The sequence below is a fragment of the Macaca nemestrina genome, chromosome 5, assembly GCF_043159975.1.
Source record: "Macaca nemestrina isolate mMacNem1 chromosome 5, mMacNem.hap1, whole genome shotgun sequence".
In the NCBI taxonomy this organism is placed as follows: Eukaryota; Metazoa; Chordata; class Mammalia; order Primates; family Cercopithecidae; genus Macaca; species Macaca nemestrina.
This window is the reverse complement of record NC_092129.1, coordinates 420,503-442,241: the sequence shown is the minus strand read 5'-3', so window position 1 is coordinate 442,241 and position 21,739 is coordinate 420,503. Positions and strand designations below refer to the sequence as shown.

At 46.8% G+C, this 21,739-nt stretch overlaps 1 protein-coding gene across 1 annotated transcript in view; it reads left to right on the top strand.

Annotated features, from left to right (window-relative positions):
• Window positions 1-2,171: 2,171 nt before the first annotated feature.
• Window positions 2,172-21,739, top strand: part of LOC139363249 (disco-interacting protein 2 homolog C-like) — a 168,341-nt gene continuing 148,773 nt past the window's right edge. Inside the window, exon 1 of the mRNA XM_071096137.1 lies at window positions 2,172-2,365. The gene's annotated coding sequence lies outside the window, so the exon portion shown is untranslated. The remainder of the gene's footprint in view (window positions 2,366-21,739) is intronic.

The following is a 21,739-nucleotide window of genomic DNA, read 5'->3' as shown; positions in this document are numbered from 1 at the left end:
GGCGTTATACAGGTTTCCCATGCCCCGTGAGTACAGGAATAGCCCCCTGGGGAAGGAGAATGGGCACATGATGGCAGGGAGCCATTCTTGGATGGTCCCATCGTTCTGCAGGAATTGTCATGCAGGAAGAAGAAGCACATGGCGACTGAGCTGGTAGTGATTCTGCTGATAGTTTTGATCGTTATGATTTGCTCCTGAAAGGTGATGTGGGATGAACTGCAATATTTAGAATGCTGACATTCCTTGAAACAAAGATATAGAAAAAGGCTTATAATTGCATGATGCCTTGTAGTTTTCAGCTGCTCTCATGTGGATCCTTTTTCGTCCTTCTGAAATGCTTTCCCAGGAGAGAGCGTTGTTCTTCGTGTATAGATGAGGAGCCTGGGTTTCAAATGGTTAGGAATTCAGTGCACGCATTGGAATCTTTAGTTTCCTGGAACATTTTCTATTCAAGTATAGACCACATGGCCTCTAAAGGCTGGCTCATTCTTAACACCGCGAATGGGGATCCAGCCTCACGTCTGGGGTGGGTGGCAGGAACTCCACAGCCATCCTGGGTGCTCTGGGGTGGGGTGGCTGAGCTGTGGCAGCCCCTCCCAGCTGAGCAGCAAGGCTGGGGAAAGCTCATTCCATTCCCCTTGGTTCTAACCAGGTAGAGGCTTACACTGCACATTTCCTTAGCTGGGAACCTTTAGAACTTTACATTTAAATCTAGTCTGTGATCCAGGGGGTAGACACATGGGTATTCACTGTACAATTCCTACATTTTTTGTATATTTAAAAAATTTTTTTATGTGTCGTGGATGACAAAAGAAATGAGACCCCTTTGAGTTAGCTTTTCTGTACAGCATCTTCTAGAATCAGGAGGCTGGACAGGGTTTAGTTTCATCAGAAATCTGAATCTTTCTGGTCAAGAGACGGCACTATTAAGTTCTTGGTTGTGTGGTTTCTGGGAAAGAAATATTCTAAATGAGTTCCAGGAATCACCTCTGTGGGATTTCTACAGGAAAAGTGACCACTCTTGAAGCTTCGCTGTCACTAACAAGAATAATGGTGACGGTTTCTAAGCTGTCTCCAGCCAATCTTTAGTTCTTTTATGCAGAGTGCTTTTATTCCAAGTGAAGTGCCCTTCTGTTTAATAGTGACCTCCAGTTATTACAGGGATTGCAGCTGCATTTGATGGACGTGAACCTGCTCATCTCTGGCTCCCCAGCTTCGCCTCTGGGGTGCGTGGCAGGAGCTCCACAGCCATCCTGAGTGCTCTGGGGTGGGAAGTCTCTAGGGGGAGTGGACAGTGCATGGCCGGGACGTTCCTGTCCGATGTTCCACACTGGTGTATGGGCGTCTCTGCCCTGTTTCCTCCGTCCGTGCGTCTGTGGCGTTTCCTCTGTTCGTGCATCTGTGGACTGTTTTCTCCGTGTGTGCCTCTGTGGCACGTTTTCTCCGTCCATGCGTCTGTGGCGTTTCTTCCATCCGTGCGTCAGTGGCGTTTCTTTCGTCCCTGCGTCTGTGGCACTTTTCCTCCCTCCGTGCGTCTGTGGCACTTTTCTTCCCTCCATGCGTCTGTGGTGTTTCCTCCGTCCGTGCGTCTGTGGTGTTTTCTCCGTCTGTGGATCTGTGGCGTTTCCTCTGTGAGTCTGTGGCCTGTTTTCTCCATCCACGCTGAAGGCCGTCACTTCTCTCTAGTCACCACTTACTGATCGCTCCCTGTGTGCTGAGCCTGTGTCAGGCGTGTGGCGTGTGTCACCTGTGTGGCAGGGGTTTGCGTGACACACAGGGACACACGCTTGGGGAGCTGCAGTGATGGGGTCATAGCCACGCAGCTCAGCCCTCGGTCTGAGGGTCTTGGTACCCACCCAGCTCTTCCCGAAGCAGCCTCGGGGCAGATCCCAGCTCTGCTTTCTCTCCTCGAGGTACCTCATGAGGTAAACTAAGCAAATCGAAAGTAGGAAACAGTTGTGAAATGAGGCCTGGGTTCAAGTGTGTGTGTTCATTACTCTTTACATGTTTACTTCACGTACCCCCAATGATATACTTTCCAGCTGGTATAACAATTAATTACCAGCCATTACTGGTACAAAATTCCATGAAGGATATTTGAGGAGGGCATAGTCTCAAAAACATGCTTGATTTTCACAGTTGTGTTTTGCATCATAAAGCTGTCAGGACTGTGACTTTCTTTTGTTATCTTATTTTTATTTTTAGACCCTTGGGAGGAAGTTATTTAGTGATTACTTATAATTGTGAAAATAATGTAATGATTACAGAATCTCATTAGAATAAATACTATATTTTCTGTTCCTTATGTCAATGAAATCATCTTAATCCAGGCCGATGTTGGCAGGAATTGTCACGTTTAAAATGGGTAAGATATTTATGTGATGTGACGACCTCCCGTATTGTCTCTGGAACATATCAGAACTTTCATCTCAATTCTCACTTGTTGACACCCTACCTTGTTTTGTAATTATTCTTGTTTGCATCAGAATCTTGAATCCACGTACCTGAGATGATACTTACGTATGCATGTACGCATGCATGTGTGTGCATGTGTGTATGCGTGTGTATGTGCGTGTCCACATGTCCATGTGCACGTGTATATGCATGTATGTGTGTGCATGTGTACGTGTGTATATGAGTGTACGTGTATGTGCATATGCGTGTGTATGCATGTATGTGTATATGTGTGCATGCATGTGTGCTCATGCACACACGTGTATGTGTGTATGTGTATGCACATATGTACACGCGTGTGTACATGTATAGGTACGTGTATGCATATGTATGCATCTGTGTGCACACAGATATACCTTTTCCTTTCATACAGGCTGTTTTGAGTATTGCTGTTAGGCAGTGACAACTTTCTGTTTCCTCAGTCAGAAAATGGGTAGCTCATCATTAATAAAGATGAGCATTCAACATCAAGAATAACTAAATACAAATGAAATTGTCATATTAAATAAATAAATTCCAAAACAAAGGCAATGTTCTGTACTATGTGTTCACATTGAACTTTCTTATAAAAATTGGTGTGAATGTTTCCCACTTATTGGAAATCACATGACTAGTTTAAGCCAAAACGTGGAATATTAATTAATTCTGTTTTCAGATCACTTTTGCATATTTATGATTGATCTGTTCTGCTGTTCTGGAAGCTCTGAAAACCACTCTGTCTTACTCTAGCTGGTGCCACGGTTGTGAGAATTCAGGGAAACAAGGTGTTTGCCAGTTTAAGTATTTTAGATCTCAAACTGCCTCTTTTCTGCATCATAAACCAGTCTTAAAGAAAGACATAGTGTGAGTTGTAGTGGATTATGTCAGTTTTATTTTCTGTGGCTGAATCATCACTCTACATTGTGAATTAATGTTATTTTTCAGATCGTCTTTATAACACAGGGAGGTTCTCCAGTGTTGAGTGCAGGTTCAGTGAAAGTACTAACACTGTTACTACGGACTTAAACAGACTTGTTTTCTGAGGTGATAACCTTGGAGTCAGGCATTCAGTGTCCGCCCATCTCTTGGTTCCGAGTTCTCGGTCCCCTCCCGCTCTCCTCTCCCTGTACCCTTACTACTGTCTTACCTTCTTTTTGACTCCTAGGCCCTCGGAAGATGGTGTGTTGGGGGCAGGTGCCTGCTGTGAATCTTTGATAACTTTGGGAGAGAACTTTTTCTTTGGAGCAAGACCCCTCTCAATAAACTTTCAGTAGCCTGAGTATCATCTGTTGTGTGAACTATTTGTGGAAAATGTTCAGCATTTTTCCTTGGATTTTGATTGATCTTTCTCCACCTGCCAGTTTCTTCTCAGTTTGCCATGTCTGTACCCTCACCAACCCGTTCCAGCCTGGTTACGTGTAAAGTATTTGAAGCAGAGCTCTGCAGATGAGAGAGTGTGTGTCACCACCCGAGTTCTCTTCCTGGCCTCTGAGTGTCGGTTGTGTTTTGTTCCGAGGGACGACTCTGAGGCTCCTGGCCCCTGTTTTGGAGTACCCCACACTAAAGTGGGTGTAAAATGAAAAATGGGTTTATGCTGTATTATTATAATTCATAGAGTAGATGATAAAAATGCTTGAATCTGAACAGCAACTGAAAATGAGGACATGGTACCAGTTTGGATGTTGGACGACTTTCTTGAAAAAAGTTTTCATCAAATTTAGAAACTGTGCGTGTGCTGTTTTCTATTTCATACTTAGAATCTGTATAGTGTGTGTTGTATGAATGTGTTGTATGAGTGTGTTGTGTTGTATGTGAGTTGCATGGGTTGTATGTGTGTTGTATGTGCATATTGTGTTGAGTTGCACTTATTGTACGTTTGAGTGTTGTGTGTTGTATGAGTGTGTTGTGCGTGTATTTGTGAGTTGCATGCTTTGTATGTTGTACGAGTGTTGTGTGTTGTATGTGTGTATGTGTATGTCGTATATGAGTTGCATGTATTGTGTGTGATGTATGAGTGTTGTGTGTTGTATCAGTGTGTTGTACATGTGTTTATGGGTTGCATGTGTTGTGTGTTGTATGAATGTTGTGTGTTGTGAGTGAATTGTACATGTATTTGTGTTGAGTTGCGTGTGTTGTGTGCATGTTGTATGTGTTATATGTTGTATGAGTGTGTTGTACGTGCATGCTGTGTTATGCGTGAGTTGCATGTGTTGTATTGTTGTATGAGTGTATTGTATGTGTATGTTGTGTTGTGAGTTGCACATATCGTGTGTACGTTGTATGAGTGTTGTGTTGTATGAGTGTGTTGTACGTGAATGTTGTGTTGAGTTGCGTGTGTTGTGTGTGTTGTACATGCATGTTGTGTTGAACGTGAGTTGCATGTGTTGTACGTGAGCTGTATGAGTGTGTTGTGTGTGTATGTTGTGAGTTGCATGTATTGTATGTATGTTGTATGAGTGTTGTGTGTGCATGTTGTGTTGTGAGTTACGTGTGTTGTGTGTTGTATGAGTGTTGTGTGTTGTATGAGTGTGTTGCATGTGCGTGTTGTATGTGAGTTGTGTGTTGTGTGTGCTGTATGAGTGCATTGTACGTGCGTGTTGTGTTGTATGTAAGTTACGTGTGCTGTATGTGTGTATGAGTGTGTTGTACGCACATGTTGTGTTGTGAGTTGCATGTATTGGTTATGTGTCGTATGAGTGTGTTATAAATGCACATTGTGTTGTGAGTCACATGTATTGGGTATGTGTTGTATAGGTTGTGTGTGATTGTGTGCATTGTGTGTTGTCAGTGTTGTATAAGCCCATTGTACATGCGTGTTGTGTTGTGTTGCATGTGAGTTGCATGTCAGTGTGTGCCATGTGAGAGGCGTGGCATCCACATGACTGCTCCTCAGTGAGTCCTGCCTTGCAGCCCCTTCAAGCTTGTATCTTCCCGAGCAGCCTAGAAGCAGCAGCCTGTTTGCCTCTGCCCCTCCCCAGTGGGCCTCAGCCAGATCCTGTGCTCAGCCCCCGGCTGGGCAGTCTGCCTCTCTTGTCTCTCTCTCTTCTCTCTCATCGTCCTCCTGCGCCTCCTCCTTCTCGGGACCTGCATCCTTCCTCTGTGCTTCCTGGCAAGCCACACCTGGGACGTTGGAGTTCAGGCTGTCCTCCAAACCGTTTGCTCCTCTCTGAAGAGCGCCCCCCTTGACTGGCCGTGAGCAGCTGGAGTGGATTGCAGGGAAGGGAGGTGGGTGTTCCTGTAGAGACGCCAGGGTCTTACCTGGGGAGAAGGGAGCCTGCACTGGGCAGGCCGCCCTCCTGAGGAAGGGGATGGGGTGGGAGGAGGCTCTCGTGGACAAGGGGCCCACCTCCTGCCCTCCTTCCCTCTATCCCAGTCTGTTGTGAGGGAGGGCGGGACCCTAGGTGATTTCTATGCAGATCTTCAATTATCCACGCTGTGAAACAAATACTTCTGTTTTTAAGATCAGAGGAAATCTCCTTTGTTTGTCTGCCTTTTATTTTATTTTATTTTATTTTATTTTATTTTATTTTATTTTATTTTATTTTATTTGAGAAGGAGTTGCCCAGGCTAGAGTGCAGTGGCGTGATCTCGGCTCACTGCAACCTCCACCTCCCAGGTTCAAGCAATTCTCCTGCTTCAGCCTCCTAAGTAGCTGGGATTACAGGTGCCCGCCACCACATCCGGGTAATTTTTGCATTTTTAGTAGAGATGGGGTTTCACCATGTTGACCAGGCTGGTCTCAAACTCGTGACCTCAAGTGATCCACCCGCCTTGGCCTTCCAAGGGGTTGGGATTACAGGCGTGAGCCACCGTGCCCGGTCTGTCTGCCTCTTAGTTAGAACCTGTGTATTTTATGTTTTACATTTCACTTTTCTGGGTCAGAACAGTAGTGTTTCTTTTTCGTAGTGTTGCTATGAATGTCCTTTACGATTAGGAGACTGGGTTGGCTGCCCACTGGAGAGTGGTATCACTGGGTCAAGGTCACCATCTGCCGCAGCAGCGTCCAGAGTGTTTAGAGTCTTTCCTGGACGTAGACACCCTTTTGTCTGACATTCAGATAAAACCAATCACCACATTCAGATAAAGAGGTCAGAGCTGGGAACCGTTAGTGCACATCCACCTCTCCCGAGAGTGTTCACGCCTCTTCCACGCGGGGCTAGGCTGCTGCTGAGCATGGTTCTGCTGGCTGTGGCTGTGGCCTCTTTCCTCAACCACAGCCATCGCAGGCCTGCCACAGTTTTTATTCTTCTAGAAGAGAATAGGCAACACAAGAGAAGCAAGGTATGTTAGATATGAAACCGTTAAAAATTATTTCCTCAAACATTGTATATATTTTTTGCCCATACCTAATTTGATAGCAATTTTAAAAAGATTAAAATGAAAAAAAAAATTCCCCTATATTAAGTCTTTGAAAGGCATCCAACTTAGTTTTCATACAATTATTCTCTCTTTGGAGTCATACTTTATTGGTTTCAGTAATGTGTAACAAATGCACCAGCATAAACAGATTTAGGAGCAAACAGCAGCTTCGTAATTATAGTTCAGCTCGCGGGGCCCAGCTGTGGGGGTGCAGCCTGCGCCTGCCTGTGCGCCAATAGGGCTGGTCACCTTGAGCATCTGGGAGTGTCTGGGTAAGTGAGGTCTGGGCAAGGCAGCATCCACACACCTGCGTAGTTCTCACTTTGTCCACGTTATCCGGCAATGCCACAAAATTATCAAGTAAGTGTTCTCCAAGCGCATATTCAGTTAGTGTTTGGAAAGTGCATAGGTACCTCATACAGCACCTTTAAGAGGAACTAGGAGCCCAGGAATGAGAGCGGGTGTGAGGCCTGTACTCTCTTTGCATAGATAAAATATGCATGTGCATATCTGACGCCAGAAAGTTAGATTGGGGCCAGAATGTGGAAGTCCTTACCTGTGCGATACTAGGGAACCACTGAGGGTTTCGGAGAGAATCGTGTCTCTGATGTGCGGCATGCCGTGGAGCCGGGGGGTGACAGGGCAGGCTCATGCAGGGCACTCGCCGTGGCCGGAGGAGGAGAGAAGGCAGCCAGTGAGCTGAGCAATTCGGTGCCTGGGTCAGGAGGGGAAGAGGGAGTACAGGAAGGCGGATGAAGCTGCGAGTCTGCACCCCGAGGTCGCCGTTGCGCTTTGCCGGAAATCAGGAGAAGCAAGTGTGGACCTGACTCAGAGATACTTAGAGACACCACTGCAAGCTGCAAGTTTGGAAATACAGGAGGAGGCTTGGGGAAAATCTGGAGCAGGGAGCATTTGGGAGCCTCTTAGGTAGAAGTGCAGGTCAAGTAGCCAGAGTGTGAGGCGTGCATGTCTGGAGAGAGGAGGCCAAAGGAAAGCCCACATTTGGAAATGGAGGAAGGGTTGGAAGACCCAGAGAAGGCCCTGCTTAGAGTCCAGAGAAGAGCTGGATGGCGCAGTTCACTAAAGCCCAGAGCTGAGAGTTTCCAGGAGAAAGTCCCAAGTGTTGCTGAAAACCAGGGGGCAGGACTCCAGTTGGAGCCTGTGAGGGGAGCCTGGCGGCCCTGATCCCTGAGAGCAGCCAGAGCCTGGGTGTCATGGTGGAAGTGGGTGGGAAGTGCAGGAAGCAGGTGGAGATGGTCCTTCAAGGCCTGGTGCTTCACACAGGTAGCCAGCTGTGGACCGAGACACAACTGGAGAGGGGCCTGAACCCGGAGCATCTCCAGGTGGAGGAGGGAGCCAGGAAGGGCAAAGGTATCCGGAAGAAAGGGGGCAGGCATGGAGCCAGGTCCCCAGGGAGGCTGCAGTCTTCTTTCTCTGTTCATGGACTGGTTGTTAGTTATTTTGAGTTCTCAAAGTCGTCCACTCGGTGCGGTCCAGAGAAAGTTCCCAGGGGTCTCACGCCGGAGCAGGCCTTGTGCTTTTCTGAACACTGTGCGTGTTGACTCAGGGTTACCGTCAATGGCTAATTCTAGCGTGTCTTTTGTTGAAGTCTGCAGAAGAGCCTCAACCAGCACCAGCTTTTGAAGAACTTAGAAAACTTGTGTTCTTCTGATTCTGGGATTTTTGCCTGAAATGCCTCGTATATTTTTGGCTAGGTGTTGTTAGCACTTGTGTTACAGCATTTGGAGCTCTGTATTTTTGTGATGTGCTAGCTGTGAGGATGTTTAAAATTAGATTCCTAGAAATCAGGTTATAGGAGCTCTCGGCCATGCTTCATGGGTTATGTTTTGACCCCTCATAGTGGACCCCGTTGCAGTGGCTATTCTTAGTATTTGTGGAACACCTGACTGGTGATGCTAGGAGAATGTGATTTGTTTTCTTTGTAAGTCTAAAGTCTAACGACCTTGTAGAGTCTTTATACCTATCTCTTATAAATCAGCTTTAATATACTTGAAAATGTCCTCATTGTGCCCTTGAAAAGCAGGCTCACATTTTAAAAGTCATCCTTTTAAAATCCTTTTCTGCAGCCTGTGCCCTTTGTCTGTTTTGTTACCTTCACTGCAACATCATGAAACAGGGACAAGGGCTAGAATCTATTTCATACACAGAGCTTGAAACAGGGACAAGGACTAGAATCTCTGTTTCATACACAGAGCTGAACTGTGCTGAGCGACCTGCTATGCTGACGTCTGTTTCTGTCATGAGAGGGAACCCAGGCCTCTTGACTTTTCCTTTTGTACATTTTCAAAAAGAATATTTTTTCCTCTCTTGGGTCCATTCCATTGTGGGATTCTCTCCTAAGGCTGTTTCTTTGCGTTCCATTTTGACAAGTATGATTTATTTCTGAGATGACGAAAGGGCAGTGAAAAGGCCTGGGAAAGAGAAAGCAGGAAGAGAAGGAATTGTCTCAAGATTTTAGTCAGAAGGAAATCACTCAGACAGAAACGCTATTCCAAATGGGTCAGATCCCAGGAAGTGGGATTGAATAAGTGACATGATATCGCACAACTGTTTTACATTCTTGCTGTTGCCAGGGGTAACGAAAAGAACGAGTATATTCATTCCGAGGTCAAATATATATCTTTGCTGACTCTGACTATAATTAGCAGAATTCGTTCAGTTCAAGTTTGAGAATACCTTTACAGAAGAGGGTCTTCGTGCACGTGTGCCTATTTCTATTTATATGTTCACACGTATTGGAGTATAAATGTGTGTGTGCTGTGTGTGAGACCTCATTATTTGAAACAAGAAATGTGCAGTAGAGCTTCTTAATTACGGGAAGGTACATTTGGGGGATAAACCACTTTGTTTAGAATTGAATAATGGGGTCTTTGAGGGATGTATATATGTATGTGTGTTTGCATTTATGTGTATGAAAGTGTGTATTGCATGTATATGTGTTGTGCATGTATGTGTGCCTTTGTGTGTAATGTACATGTGCATGCATGTGTATATGTGTGCATGTGTATTTGTGTTGCATGTATGTGTGTGCATGTGTTACATGTTTAGGCACGACTGCACATATGTGCAAGTAGGCATGCATGGATGCTCATGTGTATATAGTTATACATGTATATTTGTGCATGTTATGTCTACGCACTTACGTATGTATGTGTGTCAGAATGTGTATGTATATGCATGTGTGTGTGAGTGTTGTGTGTATGCTTGTGCGTGTGTGTTTGAATGTTGTATGTTTGTGTGCGTGTGTTTGAGTGTTGTGTGTATGTGTACGCATCTGTTATGTGGTGGTATTATGTGATTATGTGAACGTGTGTGCATGTGTGAATGTATGTATTGCATATAGGTGTGCGTGTCCATGTGTGTGTGTGTGTGTGTGATATGTGTCTGTGCATGCATGCATGTGCACATTTGATTTGTGAATCCTCTCTGGGAGGGGCATGTTCCTGGAGACAGTGCATGGGATCCTCCGCTGTCCTCTCAGGGAGAGAGACATTGTGAAAGTTCGAGCCATTAGGTAAACATGCCTGATGTTCTATAAAATATATATTTAAATATACCACTGGGGTTAAATATATGTTAAATGGGTGCAAAGCTGTTATATTGCATTAAAAGTCATGTTAGTACTTCCTGGTTAAAGGCTTTGTGAATGATTTCCTGTACATGGGACATAATACACCACACAGAATTACAGCAGGTCAATGGTATTTGCCAGGAGGTCTGGCTTATGATTGGTATTTCTAGTTGCAGACCTGCAGGTTGAGCTTTGCTGGACTTAGAGGAGGGTCATTGACTCTGCCCACTGAATGATACCAGCGTCTCTGCTGCTTCCTTTTTCTGCCGGCTTCATCCAGAGCTGGGACAGCTGCTCTCAGACGCATTGTACTTTTCTCTACATAAAAATCTGCAGCATTTGTTAGCAGTCCAGTAGCAGACCGAGTGGCAGGTCCAGGGGCAGGTCCAGCGTCAGGTCCAGCATCAGGTCCAGCGGCAGGTCCAGCATCAGGTCCAGGAACAGGTCCAGCGGCAGGTCCAGCGACAGGTCCAGGGGCAGGTCCAGCAGCAGGTCCAGTGTCAGGTCCAGCGGCAGGTCCAGCCAACTTTCCACATGGCCCATGTGAAAATGTACCCTCTCCCTTCCATTTTTTAAAGCAGTATCATTAGTAGAGCCTACTGCCATTTCTCCTTGAGCTCCTCACAGTGGATGGTAAGCATTTGCTTTATTAAAGCAAAGTTCCGTGCTCTTTGTGCTAAGTCCCCTCTGCCTTTCTGTGAGAGGCTAGAATTGGGATCGACCCTCAGCTGTGCCAGAGCCTTGGTACATGTCTCAGTTCTGGAATCTACTCTGTGCTTGTTGCCTTCCATCCACCGACAGCCGTCTGTCTTCCTGTCACTCCTTCAACATGGAGTCCAGCAGTGTGCACACAGGTGAGCCTGTGTGAATGCTGGTTTTGTAGGATCTTATCGGGACCTTAGTCATCTTTTCACTAGGAAACCAGACACTGCAAAGGACTTAAAGAAAAGCCCAAAGAAGCCGTATCAGTAGAATCATAGAGACAGAATTCTACAACCATAGGAAATGGCATTGATTATCATGAAATGTGCATTTATGTGAGGCATAGTAAAACATCACATTTCTTACTGGGTAAGAGCTTGGAAAAGATTATGAAAGTATAACTGACTCTACTCTTGTATCGTAGAACATGGTAAAATGATGCAAGGTATTGTATAGAATGGAACAAACAGAATAGAATTATATAGAGTAGCGCAGAATAGAACAAATAGCATAATGTTATATAGGGTAGCATAGAATAGAAGAAACAGTGTAACATTATGTAGTATAGTATACAATAGGAAAAATCGTATTACATGGTCTAGAATAGAACAAGTGGGATAGTATTGTAGAGTATTCAGTTGAACTAATGACGTAGTATTGCATAGCATAATACAATCTAGATTAGAACACACAGCATAGTATTAATATTACGTAGTGTGGTGTGGAATAGTAGAGTCGCATGGCACAGAACAGAGAGGATAGTGTTCTGTAGCACTGATGCAGGAGTTTTGCTCTTTAGCTCAGCTGGGTCCAGGTTCTTGTCTCATGACCAGGAAGAAACAGGCACGGGGACATCGAAGAGTGAGTGCAGTGGAACTCGTTAAGCTAAAAGTTAAGCTCTCAGCGAAAAGAGGGGTCCTGAGAGCAGATTGCTGGTCGCCCCCTTCCCAGTTGACTACAAGGGCTTTTATATAGAAGCTGATGGGGCTGGTCTCGCTGTCTAAGGAGCAAATATCTGGTGGTTCCACCCCATTCCCTCGTGTGCATGGGGACCTTTAGTCTGCTGTGAGCATGTTTAGGAGGGCCCCCCGTGCAAGTCCCCCTATCTGCACAAAACATGGGCTGGAGGCTCTCTGGGACCCTTCCCTTACTGTCTGCCTAAAGCAAGCTGGCTAACTCCTTTCTGTATAGAAGAAAATAGAATAGAATAGAACAGATAGTACAGCATTTTATAGTATGGAGTGAAGCTGTAGTATTCTATCATAGAGAATGGAATAGTATAGAATAGAACAAACAGATCGTACTAGTGTAGTATAGAATAGTAGCCTCAGGCAGCACGGAGCAGGGTTGTGCTCCCTATGTACAGAGTGTAACCACCAGGAGAGCGTTCTTCAGTGGGGCGTCACTGGCCCTTCATATTTCTTTGGTTCCGCGGAAATGAGGAGAGGAAGTTAATAGAGGGGGAGGAGGTTGGCTTTCTTACTTTTAAGGCGCTCATTACTTCTTGGGGATCATTTGATGGTCCCCTTTGGTAGTATTCTGTGAAGCAGTCTCTGTACTCTGTGTAGGGTGAAATGTGGGGCAGTCTGTGGACTCTGTGTAGGGTGAAATGTGGGGCAGTCTGTGGACTCTGTGTAGGGTGAAACATGAAGCAGTTGAGAAAGGATGAAGTCAGAAGTAGCTCAGCAGAGATGCACCAACTCTTACCTGGGAGACTGTGGAACAGTCTGTGGACTCTGTGTAGGGTGAAATGAGGTGTTTTGTGTGAATTGTTGTCTCATGCCTGGCACATGGCAGAGCCTCCGTGGATCTTGCCATCGTGAACCCTCTGATAACTTCTCTACAGTGCCGTCCACACTATAAATACCACACATTGTGGGAAGTCCAGGCCTTTTCAAAGGCTGGGTTTCATTTTAACAAAATTGTTATGCCCTGCTCATTTGGAATGGCCAGATCATCCTGCACTTCTGACTTCACCTGTCCAGCTGGGTACACCTCCCTGCGTGCTGCCAAGGTTTACGGCGGAATTCCCTGACGCCACTACCCTCACTGCCTGCACCTGAATCTGCTGTGGGGTGATTTCCTTATTGGACTTGTCTGGGGACCTCCTGAGGGGTGGATGGGTGAGGACTGGGTTATCTGGGGAAGGTGTTCATGGCATTCCTGTTTGCAGTCTGTGTCTCTGTTGGAAGAGATGCTTTTAGCACATCCGTTAATCCAGACGTGATTAGCAAGGAGTGTCTCTCCCAGGTAAGAGTTGGTGCATCTCTGCTGAGCTACTTCTGACTTCATCCTTTTTCAAGTCTGTTACAAAGAGAACTTTGGTTTCTCAAGGTTTAAGAATTGATGTCAAAGAGCAATTTAGTGTTCTTTTTGAGTCACCAGCCTTGCTGTGGATGATTCATGAGTCTTTGGTGGTTAGGGCCACAGCACAATCGGTGGGCCGTCTGTTCCCCACCCTGGTGGATACTTTCTCACCCAAAGAAATGTATTCTGTTAACATGTCTCAGTTAGAATATTTTAGTAGGAGACAGAGTTATGGCTCTTGTTTTAATTTGTAATAGATGATTACTGTAGCAGGGTCAAGGTTGAGACTTGCAGTGTAGCTCATGGAAAACATTGATTAGAAACACCCAAAATATATCACCAGCTTTGTTGCTGCAGCTCCAAGGGACTAGGAATGCATATATATTTTTTCTTTTGTTATTATTTATTGTTTTTATTTTTGAGACAGAGTCTTGCTCTGTCACCCAGGCTGGATTGCAGTGGCATAATCTCAGCTCACTGTAACCTCTGCTTCCAGGGTTCAAGAGAATCTTGTGTCTCAGCCTCCCAAGTAGCTGGGATTACATGTGCCTGCCACCATGCCCAGCTAATTTTTGTATTTTTAGTAGAGACAGGGGTCTCACCGTGTTGGCCAGGCTGGTCTTGAACTCCTGACCTCAAGGGATCTGCCAACCTTGGCCTCCCAAAGTGCTTACATTACACACATGAGCCACTGTGCCTGGCCACCATGATCATTTTAAATGTGGCACTCAATATCTGCCTTTTTTTTTTTTTTTTTTTAAGAAGTGCAAATGTTACCTCTCACACCTCTATTCTGTTGCTGGCCTGGGCTGGCCAGCAGGGTTCCCAGGCTCGAGGCCATGTCTGAAGTGTTGTTGGACAGTGTGGATCTGTGACCCCTTGGTCTTTGGGGACGTGGGGCACCCCGAGACAGCCACAGTCTTGCGAGGGCTTACGGCTCTGTGTGTGGCTGCTGTGAGGCAGCCTTCGGTGGGGAGGAAGGAGAGCAGAGCCCATCTGTCCTGGTGCGGAAAATGCCCAAGAAACCAAAGAAATGGTACAAAAAAACATCATCTGCCCTGGTGCCATTTCTGTAAAAAAAAAAAAAAAAAAAAAAAAAATTCACTCTGAATGTGGTTCTGTGCTTGAGGAGGATAGAAAATACCTGGAAAGGCACAGAAAGTGTTCTTATGGGGTCAGCGCCGGGAAGTGGGATGGGAGGCTTGGGAGTGTGTGCAAAGGAGGAAGTGGCATATTTTATTCTAGTTTATTTGGTAGAGCAAGTGATGAAAGTGAAGCTTGAGTGATCAGAGCAGCTCGGCCTGGCCATGGGTAGATCCCAGCGTGTCCCGCCTCCCGCCTGCAGCTGCAGCTCTGTTTCTCAGTCACAAATGAGACAAGTGGCCTGAGGTTGTGGGCCGAGGAGGGGCAGCTCGGTGTCCCCAGCACCTGACTGTCCAGGCTGCTCTTGGGCCAGCCTGAGGGAAGGGGCGGAGGAGAGCTGGGAGGGTGCACAGTGCGTCCTCCTCCCCCGCCCTGGGACTGAGGTAAGCCCAGGCTGCTGTCAGGATGGAGGAAGATGCCCTCAGGACGGAGGAAGAGGCCGATGGAGTTTGGTCAGCAGCCAGTGTGGTCTTTCCCACAGGGGATTCGCAGTGCCCCAACTAGCAGGAAAAAACTCTGCTTTAGTTTTTAAATTTTGCTCATTCTCTTTATCGTGCTGGTCATGGTAAGATTTGGATATTGTTGGTAGGAATCAGTGTCAATTGCGTACAGTTGACTCTTGTCCAACACAAGCTTGAGCTTTGCGGGTCAACTTATAGGTGGATTTTTTCAACCAAACTCAGGGAGAAAATACAGTGTTCTGCCACGTGAAACGCATGTCGGAGGGCTGATTCTTTGTACACGCAGAAAATACAGTGTTCCTGCCATGTGAAACGCGTGTCGGAGGGCCGACTCTTTGTACACGCAGGTTCGGCAGGTCCACCTGTGGGGCTTGAATGTGCCTGGATTTGGTGTCCATGGGGTCCTGGAACCGACTCCCTGAGTCCAGTGAGGCTGGCCCCGGGATCGACTCCTTGAGGACAGCGAGGCTGGCCCCGGGACCGGCTCCCTGAGGACAGCGAGGCTGTTTCTAGTAGCAGGTGGTTTATTTTGTGTTTTCCCCCTGGCTCCACACCCCGTTCTCAAAGACACGGCTGTCACAGGGGGACCAGCTGGGGCAGGGGAAGAGTGGAGGGCACCTGGTAGAAGTGGCCGTGGACTCTCTTAGGAACGATAACCGTGACACCTACCGTAGACGAAGATGTTGTTGGTCTGCACTCTTCTCGTGTTGGTCTGGGGCATACAGTGGCCGTGGGCTGGTGTGGTCCACAGCCCCGGTCTGGGGCATGCAGTGGCTTTGGGCTGGTGTGGTCCACAGCCCCGGGCTCCGTGGTCCCTGACCCTGAAATCCCATCCGGTCCTGTGTCACCTTGGGCCAGCTGTCTCCTGAGGGGAAGGGAACAGGGAACAGCCCTCCCCGCATGGCCTCCCCAGCACCACCCACCCCCAGGACCTCCAGTGTTGACCCTGCTGGGGGCTCCTCTCTCCTGGGGGGACCTTGTCCCAACAAGAGGACTCCATGGGCTGCAGGAGGTGTCGAGCTATTTTCTCTCCTGGAACTGGGTTGCTGGCAGCTCCCAGATGCAGGAGGAAAGGCTCAGAAGTGCCTTCATAATAAGGAGTTGTTGACGTGAACTTTGGACAGCAAACACTGCTTACATTTCCTTTTCCATTTTGATGCGTTAATGGTGTGCGGCAACACCGTGACACACGGGGATGCAGGTGATGGGTGACCCCCCCGCAAGGGGGCCATGCACCTGTTTGATAAGAAGGCATGCTTCTCTTACTGCAAATAAAAACTTTTAATGGTTTTCTGCCAGAAAGACCCTGTCCTTTATGTAGGATACATAGAGGATCATTTGGCCAGGGATTGGGGATTTGGGGTTAAACTAAAAACAAATTAATTTCATTTTGTAGCACTCTGAACCCATTTGAGTTAATTATTCATTGAGAATTTGAATAGCACACATTGTTCTGACTTCCAATTTCCCCCTAATGAACGGCATTTGCTGTAACATGACAAAACCTTTGGTCTTAGAATTACTGGGTAATGTGGAAAAAGTCAAAGTTGGTTCTCTGTTGTTTTGCTTTAAGGAAATTATATTACTTTGCAGCCACTTAGTTTTCTCCTTTCCAGTAAGAAAAATTGCTTTCTTACTACCTGAAAATTCGTGAAGGTCAAGGGGACACAGGCTGCAGTGCATTAAAAGCCACCATCAAATGTGGACGTGGACCGAGTTTTCCCCTGTTCTCTCCCACCATCAAATGTGGATGTGGACTCAGTTTCCCCCTGGTCTCGCCCATCATCAAATGTGGACTTTGACCCAGTTTCCCCGTGTTCTCGCCCATCATCAAACGTGGACGTGGACCCAGTTTCCCCCGTTCTTTCCCACCATCAAATGTGGACGTGGACCCAGCTTCCCCCTGTTCTTGCTAACCATCAAATGTGGACTTGGACACACTTTCCCTCTGTTCTTGCCCACCATCAAATGTGGACACGGATTCAGTTTCCCTCTGTTCTTGCCCACCATCAAATATAGATGTGGACCTAGTTACCTTCTGTTCTCACCCACCATCAAATGTGGGTATGGACCCAATTTCCTTCTGTTCTTGCCCACCATCAAATGTGGGCATGGACTCAGTTTCCCTCGGTTCGTGCCTACCTTGCCACCATGGCTCATTTCACAATCACTCAGGAAAGGAAGAAACATTATTTTTAATAGGCATGAAGGCAGTTGTTTTTAACCTAAGGAACAGGACATAATTCCAGCAATGGGAATGACCAGCCGAGTGGGTCTGTGTGAGGTTTGGAAGAAAAAAAGGATTTTAACTTCCCCTCTCTGTGTGTGCCCACCTCCCCCAGTTGAGAGTCACAGATTTAATTACTTTAATTTTGAGCTTAAAATAATTTGACAACCTAACAAAAACTACTACAGTCCTATAAAATTCTGCTGTGTGTTTGGTTTTTCAGTTGCTTTTCTGAATATGGTAAATGAATGCATTATGAGTTGTTATTTTAGTAATTGCCGTAAAAATTAATGTATGTTATAACCAAGTGTTATAAAGTTAATTTAGCACCAAAGTAAAGCTAAAGCTGCATTGATTTCCCAGTGTAGTTGTGCATAACAACGGCTCCATGAGGCAGGGGCTGTGACCCTGCAGTCTGGTGGAAGCAGGTGCCACCTGGCTGGTGCGTTCGCTGCCCGTCCCCTCTTGCTGCCAGGCAGCTTTGCAGTTTCCAGGCTATGCGGGAATTGAGGCCGGTGGTCAGTAAGAGACGGTGGGGAGTTGGGTGGTGCAGGTTGGCGTGGGGTGGAAGGAGGCGTGGAGAGCCTGGGGAAGCCTGGACAGCAGCTCCGGTACCTGCACAGGGGGGCAGGGTGCAGCGGCACGGGACAGTGAGTAGCTCCTGGAAACAGCCGTTGGGGTTTTTATAGATGAGTCTGTCTTCAGCTCTGCATCCCTTTCCTGCTGAGTCCGGGTGGAGGGTGGAGGCGTCGAGCGCTTGTTTCTCCAGGTGAGGGCCCATCGGACACAGCCAGTGTTTCCTGGAGTCCCCTCACCTGGGAACGTGCCCCTGCTCTTTTCAGAACAAAACAAATCTTAGTTAAACTTGACACATCACCTTTCCAGAAGGTGTTTAAGTCTGTATGCCTGTTAAGTCACCTAACTTTAAAGAGTAATGATACAATATGCTTCTTTTTTGGGGAGAAAACCGAGCTGATTTAAAAGATAAAATCAGAGGTTGGGGTCGCAGCATTTTGGAGGAGACTTGGTTTATGTCCTAGTGGGCAGCAGTGTTTCCTCAACTGTGGTGTTTGCTCTATTATTACATTACAGAGGTGACACTTCAAGCATAGGGAAATGGAAGGCAAAACAGCGCCCCCATTCAGAGATAAACGTTATCAACATATTCATGCACTTCCTTCTGCTGTTTTTGCTCTTCACTTTTTGTTTTAAGACCACGTTCGTAGGATGGATATATAATTGTTTATGGTGACTTTAAAAGCACCTTTCTTGCTAAAAAGAGTATTTTTTCAGTCTGGAAAATTTAGACAACATGTTTTGTTTAAAAATTAATTATAATACCACCGTGAAGTCATCAATGTTTTTATACATTTTCTTGGTCTCTTTATGGACTTAATAGATACAATTTAACAAATTGGAAATAACGTAATATTATGCATAAAATGTTTCTTGGCATTAGAGATGGAGCAGAGAGGAGGCACAGGGCTTCCCGCTGGCTGAGGTCCTCCCAGGGTGTGACCAGCAGCCTCCCAAGTTTAGGGTCTGCACGGAGTAAGATTTCTAAATTGCCTTACACCACAACCCCTGCAGCCACGCGTCCCTTTGATAAGGGGGTGTACTCTGATAGATTTTTCAAGACAAGAGTTTGCTGGATCTGAGGCTGTTTCAGCTGCTTCTGGAGACGGCAGCTCTGGGACGTTTGTGCCAGCTCTCCCTCAAGACCCCACGGATGCCACATCCTCATCTTTTGGAACCCAGTGTTGTAGAGGAGAAATCTGAAGCCAGTTTGATTTTTGCTTCTTGGTAGGAAACTGATGTTTTCAGGCTTTTCCCCTTTATTTCCATAATGAAGATGATGTCCCACCTCATCCAGAGGTGTGTTTGTTACCTTGTCGGGAATGTCCAGCCCTTATGTCCCCCTTCAGGCCCTCAGTCCCTTTCTCAACTTCCTCGCAATCCTCCCCATCTCATCCATCTTCACTGTAATTCTGTTATTTTTTTCATTTTTGTGCTCACTTTCCCATGCGACTTTTGTTCTTGTTTCACAGATGCCCGTGCCAAACTTTATGTCTGGGGCTCGAGGGCCGTGTTTTATTCTGTCTGCCTCTGCATGTACTTTTGAGAAGTGGGGTTGGAGGTTGCCCCCCAGGTGCTGTTTCAGCTGGGCCTGCCCAGACTCTGTGAATTGGGGACGTCGGGCAAATCCCATGTGGCTCTATGGTGGGCCGTGCCGCTGAACCGTACGTCTGAGGTTTGGGGGCCGTGTTTCATTCTGTCTGCCTCTGCATGTACTTTTGAGAAGTGAGTGTGGGGGTTGCCCCCTGGGTGTTTCAGCTGCACCTGCCCAGACTCCCTGAAGTGGGAACGTCGGGCAGAACCCGTGTGGCACTACAGTGGGCTCTGGTGCTGACAGAGCAAGAAGCCGCACTCCCAGGACGTGCTTGCAGCTGTGGGCAGGACTGGGATTGTGACAGGATCATTTCCTTCTCTAAAATACATCTCAACAGTTATCCAGAGGGTTGGCTGTAGGCTTTCAACAGCTTCACTCTTCTTAGTTACCAGGAGACAATTCACTAAACAGAGTTGCTGTCAGGGTTTAATTAGGAATTTCTGCGAGAGGCTGGTGGTACAGCTCCCTCTGCAAGCCTCCTGCAGCCTACCCGTCCCCACTCTTGGGCCCAGCCACCTGCATTGGTCTGTGGAGACTGCACATTCTCTGTTCTCCTAAGGGGCTCCTGGACTTCGGGACAGCCTTGGTAAGTTGATGTGTAACTCCCAGTCTCTTCTCTCTTTAAGTAAGTACGTTCATGGAATCCTGATCTTCGAAATTGTTTCATCTTTGTAAAACAGCCATAGTTTCCTAAGCCACCTTGTGTCTGAGTGTGAATCACTTGTTATTTTTCACTGCAGAATGAACAGAACTGGAATCATAAGATTTAGAGGGTGATGAAAAGACAGAGGTTAGCATATTCCATTTTCTCACCTTTTCCTTACACTTTTTCCTTAAATGCACCCCTCGTATGTCTGTGAAGTTCTTCCCAATTCTGTAACGTCACTCCATCCGCAAGTGGAACATTTGTGAACAGTAACAAGTATTGATGTATACACCTCTGCAACCCCGCTGGAATTAATGCTTTTTATTTATGAATGGATGGTCATCAGATGGCCAGAGGGATTCCCTGTGAATTGCGGGGGTCCTCATGCCTGCTTGTGAGTGACATGCACATGGCGAGGGCTAGGGAATCTGAGTCTCTGTGATTCGAGTAGTGACATCGTTTACGCAAGGCAGGTGGATGACTCTTTGAGCTTGGCATGCTCCTGGGTGGCACAGCACAGCTGACATGGAGTGGGGCAAGGGCTTGTTCCACGAGTTTCTGTGTTTTTGTTGTTGTTGTTGTTGTTGTTGTTATTTTTTTTGAGATGGAGTCTCTCTCTGTCACTCAGGCTGGAGTGCAGTGGCGCGATCCAGGCTCACTGAAAGCTCCACCTCCCGTGTTCACACCATTCTCCTGCCTCAGCCTCCCGAGTAGCTGGGACTACAGGTGCCCACACCACGCCCTGCTAAATTTTTTGTATTTTTAGTAGAGACGAGGTTTCACAGTGTTAACCAGGATGGTCTCGATCTCCTGACATTGTGATCCACCCGCCTTGGCCTCCTGAAGTGCTGGGATTGCAGGCGTGAGCCACCGTGCCTGGCCTGTTTTTGTTTTTTTGAGACGGAGTCTTGCTCTGTCATCCAGATTGAAGTGCAGTGTCATGATCTAGGCTCACCGCAACCTCCACTCACTGCAACCTCTGCCTTTCAGTTCGAGCAATTCTCTTGCCTCAGCCCCCCTAGTAGCTGGGATTACAGGCATGTGCCACCATGCCTGGCTGATTTTTGTATTTTTAGTAGAGACAGGATTTTGCCATGTTGGTCGGCTGGTCTTAAACTGTTGGCCCCATGTGATCCACCCGCCTTGGCCTCCCAAAGTGCTGAGATTACAGGCATGGGCCACTGCACCCGGCCCTGTGTTTGACTCTTAAATCTTCTTTTTCTTTTTAATATTTCTGTTTCTGGACGGCCACTCAGTGGATATGGAGGAAGAGTTCACAGATGTCCGTATTACATTTCTTACTTAAATTAGCCTCCCTTGAACACTGCTATAGGGTACAGATGCATGAAGGGCTGAAAGGGTGGTTGCGTCCCAGTAAGTGTGAGCGTGGAGCTGGTCTGTGAGACCCCGGTGCCAGTGAAGGCACCCGTGTGAGATGGCCTGGGATGGGGGTGTTCAGAGCCCTGACCGTGGCACACACCCTTCAGCTTTGATGTTTCAGGCCATTGCTCTGGTCATCAGTGAGCAGAAGGTCTAACAGCAGTGATATTTATCACTAGCTGTGTTGGCCAATGTGTTAGGAGGGTGAACCTGTTTGACTTAAGCTGTTTGACGGGTTTGCATTTAAATAGACAACTGGTGACCTGGTGCCTGGACGCTTGCTCTGTGACTTGCCCTACGTGGCTTCTCCCTCTGGTAT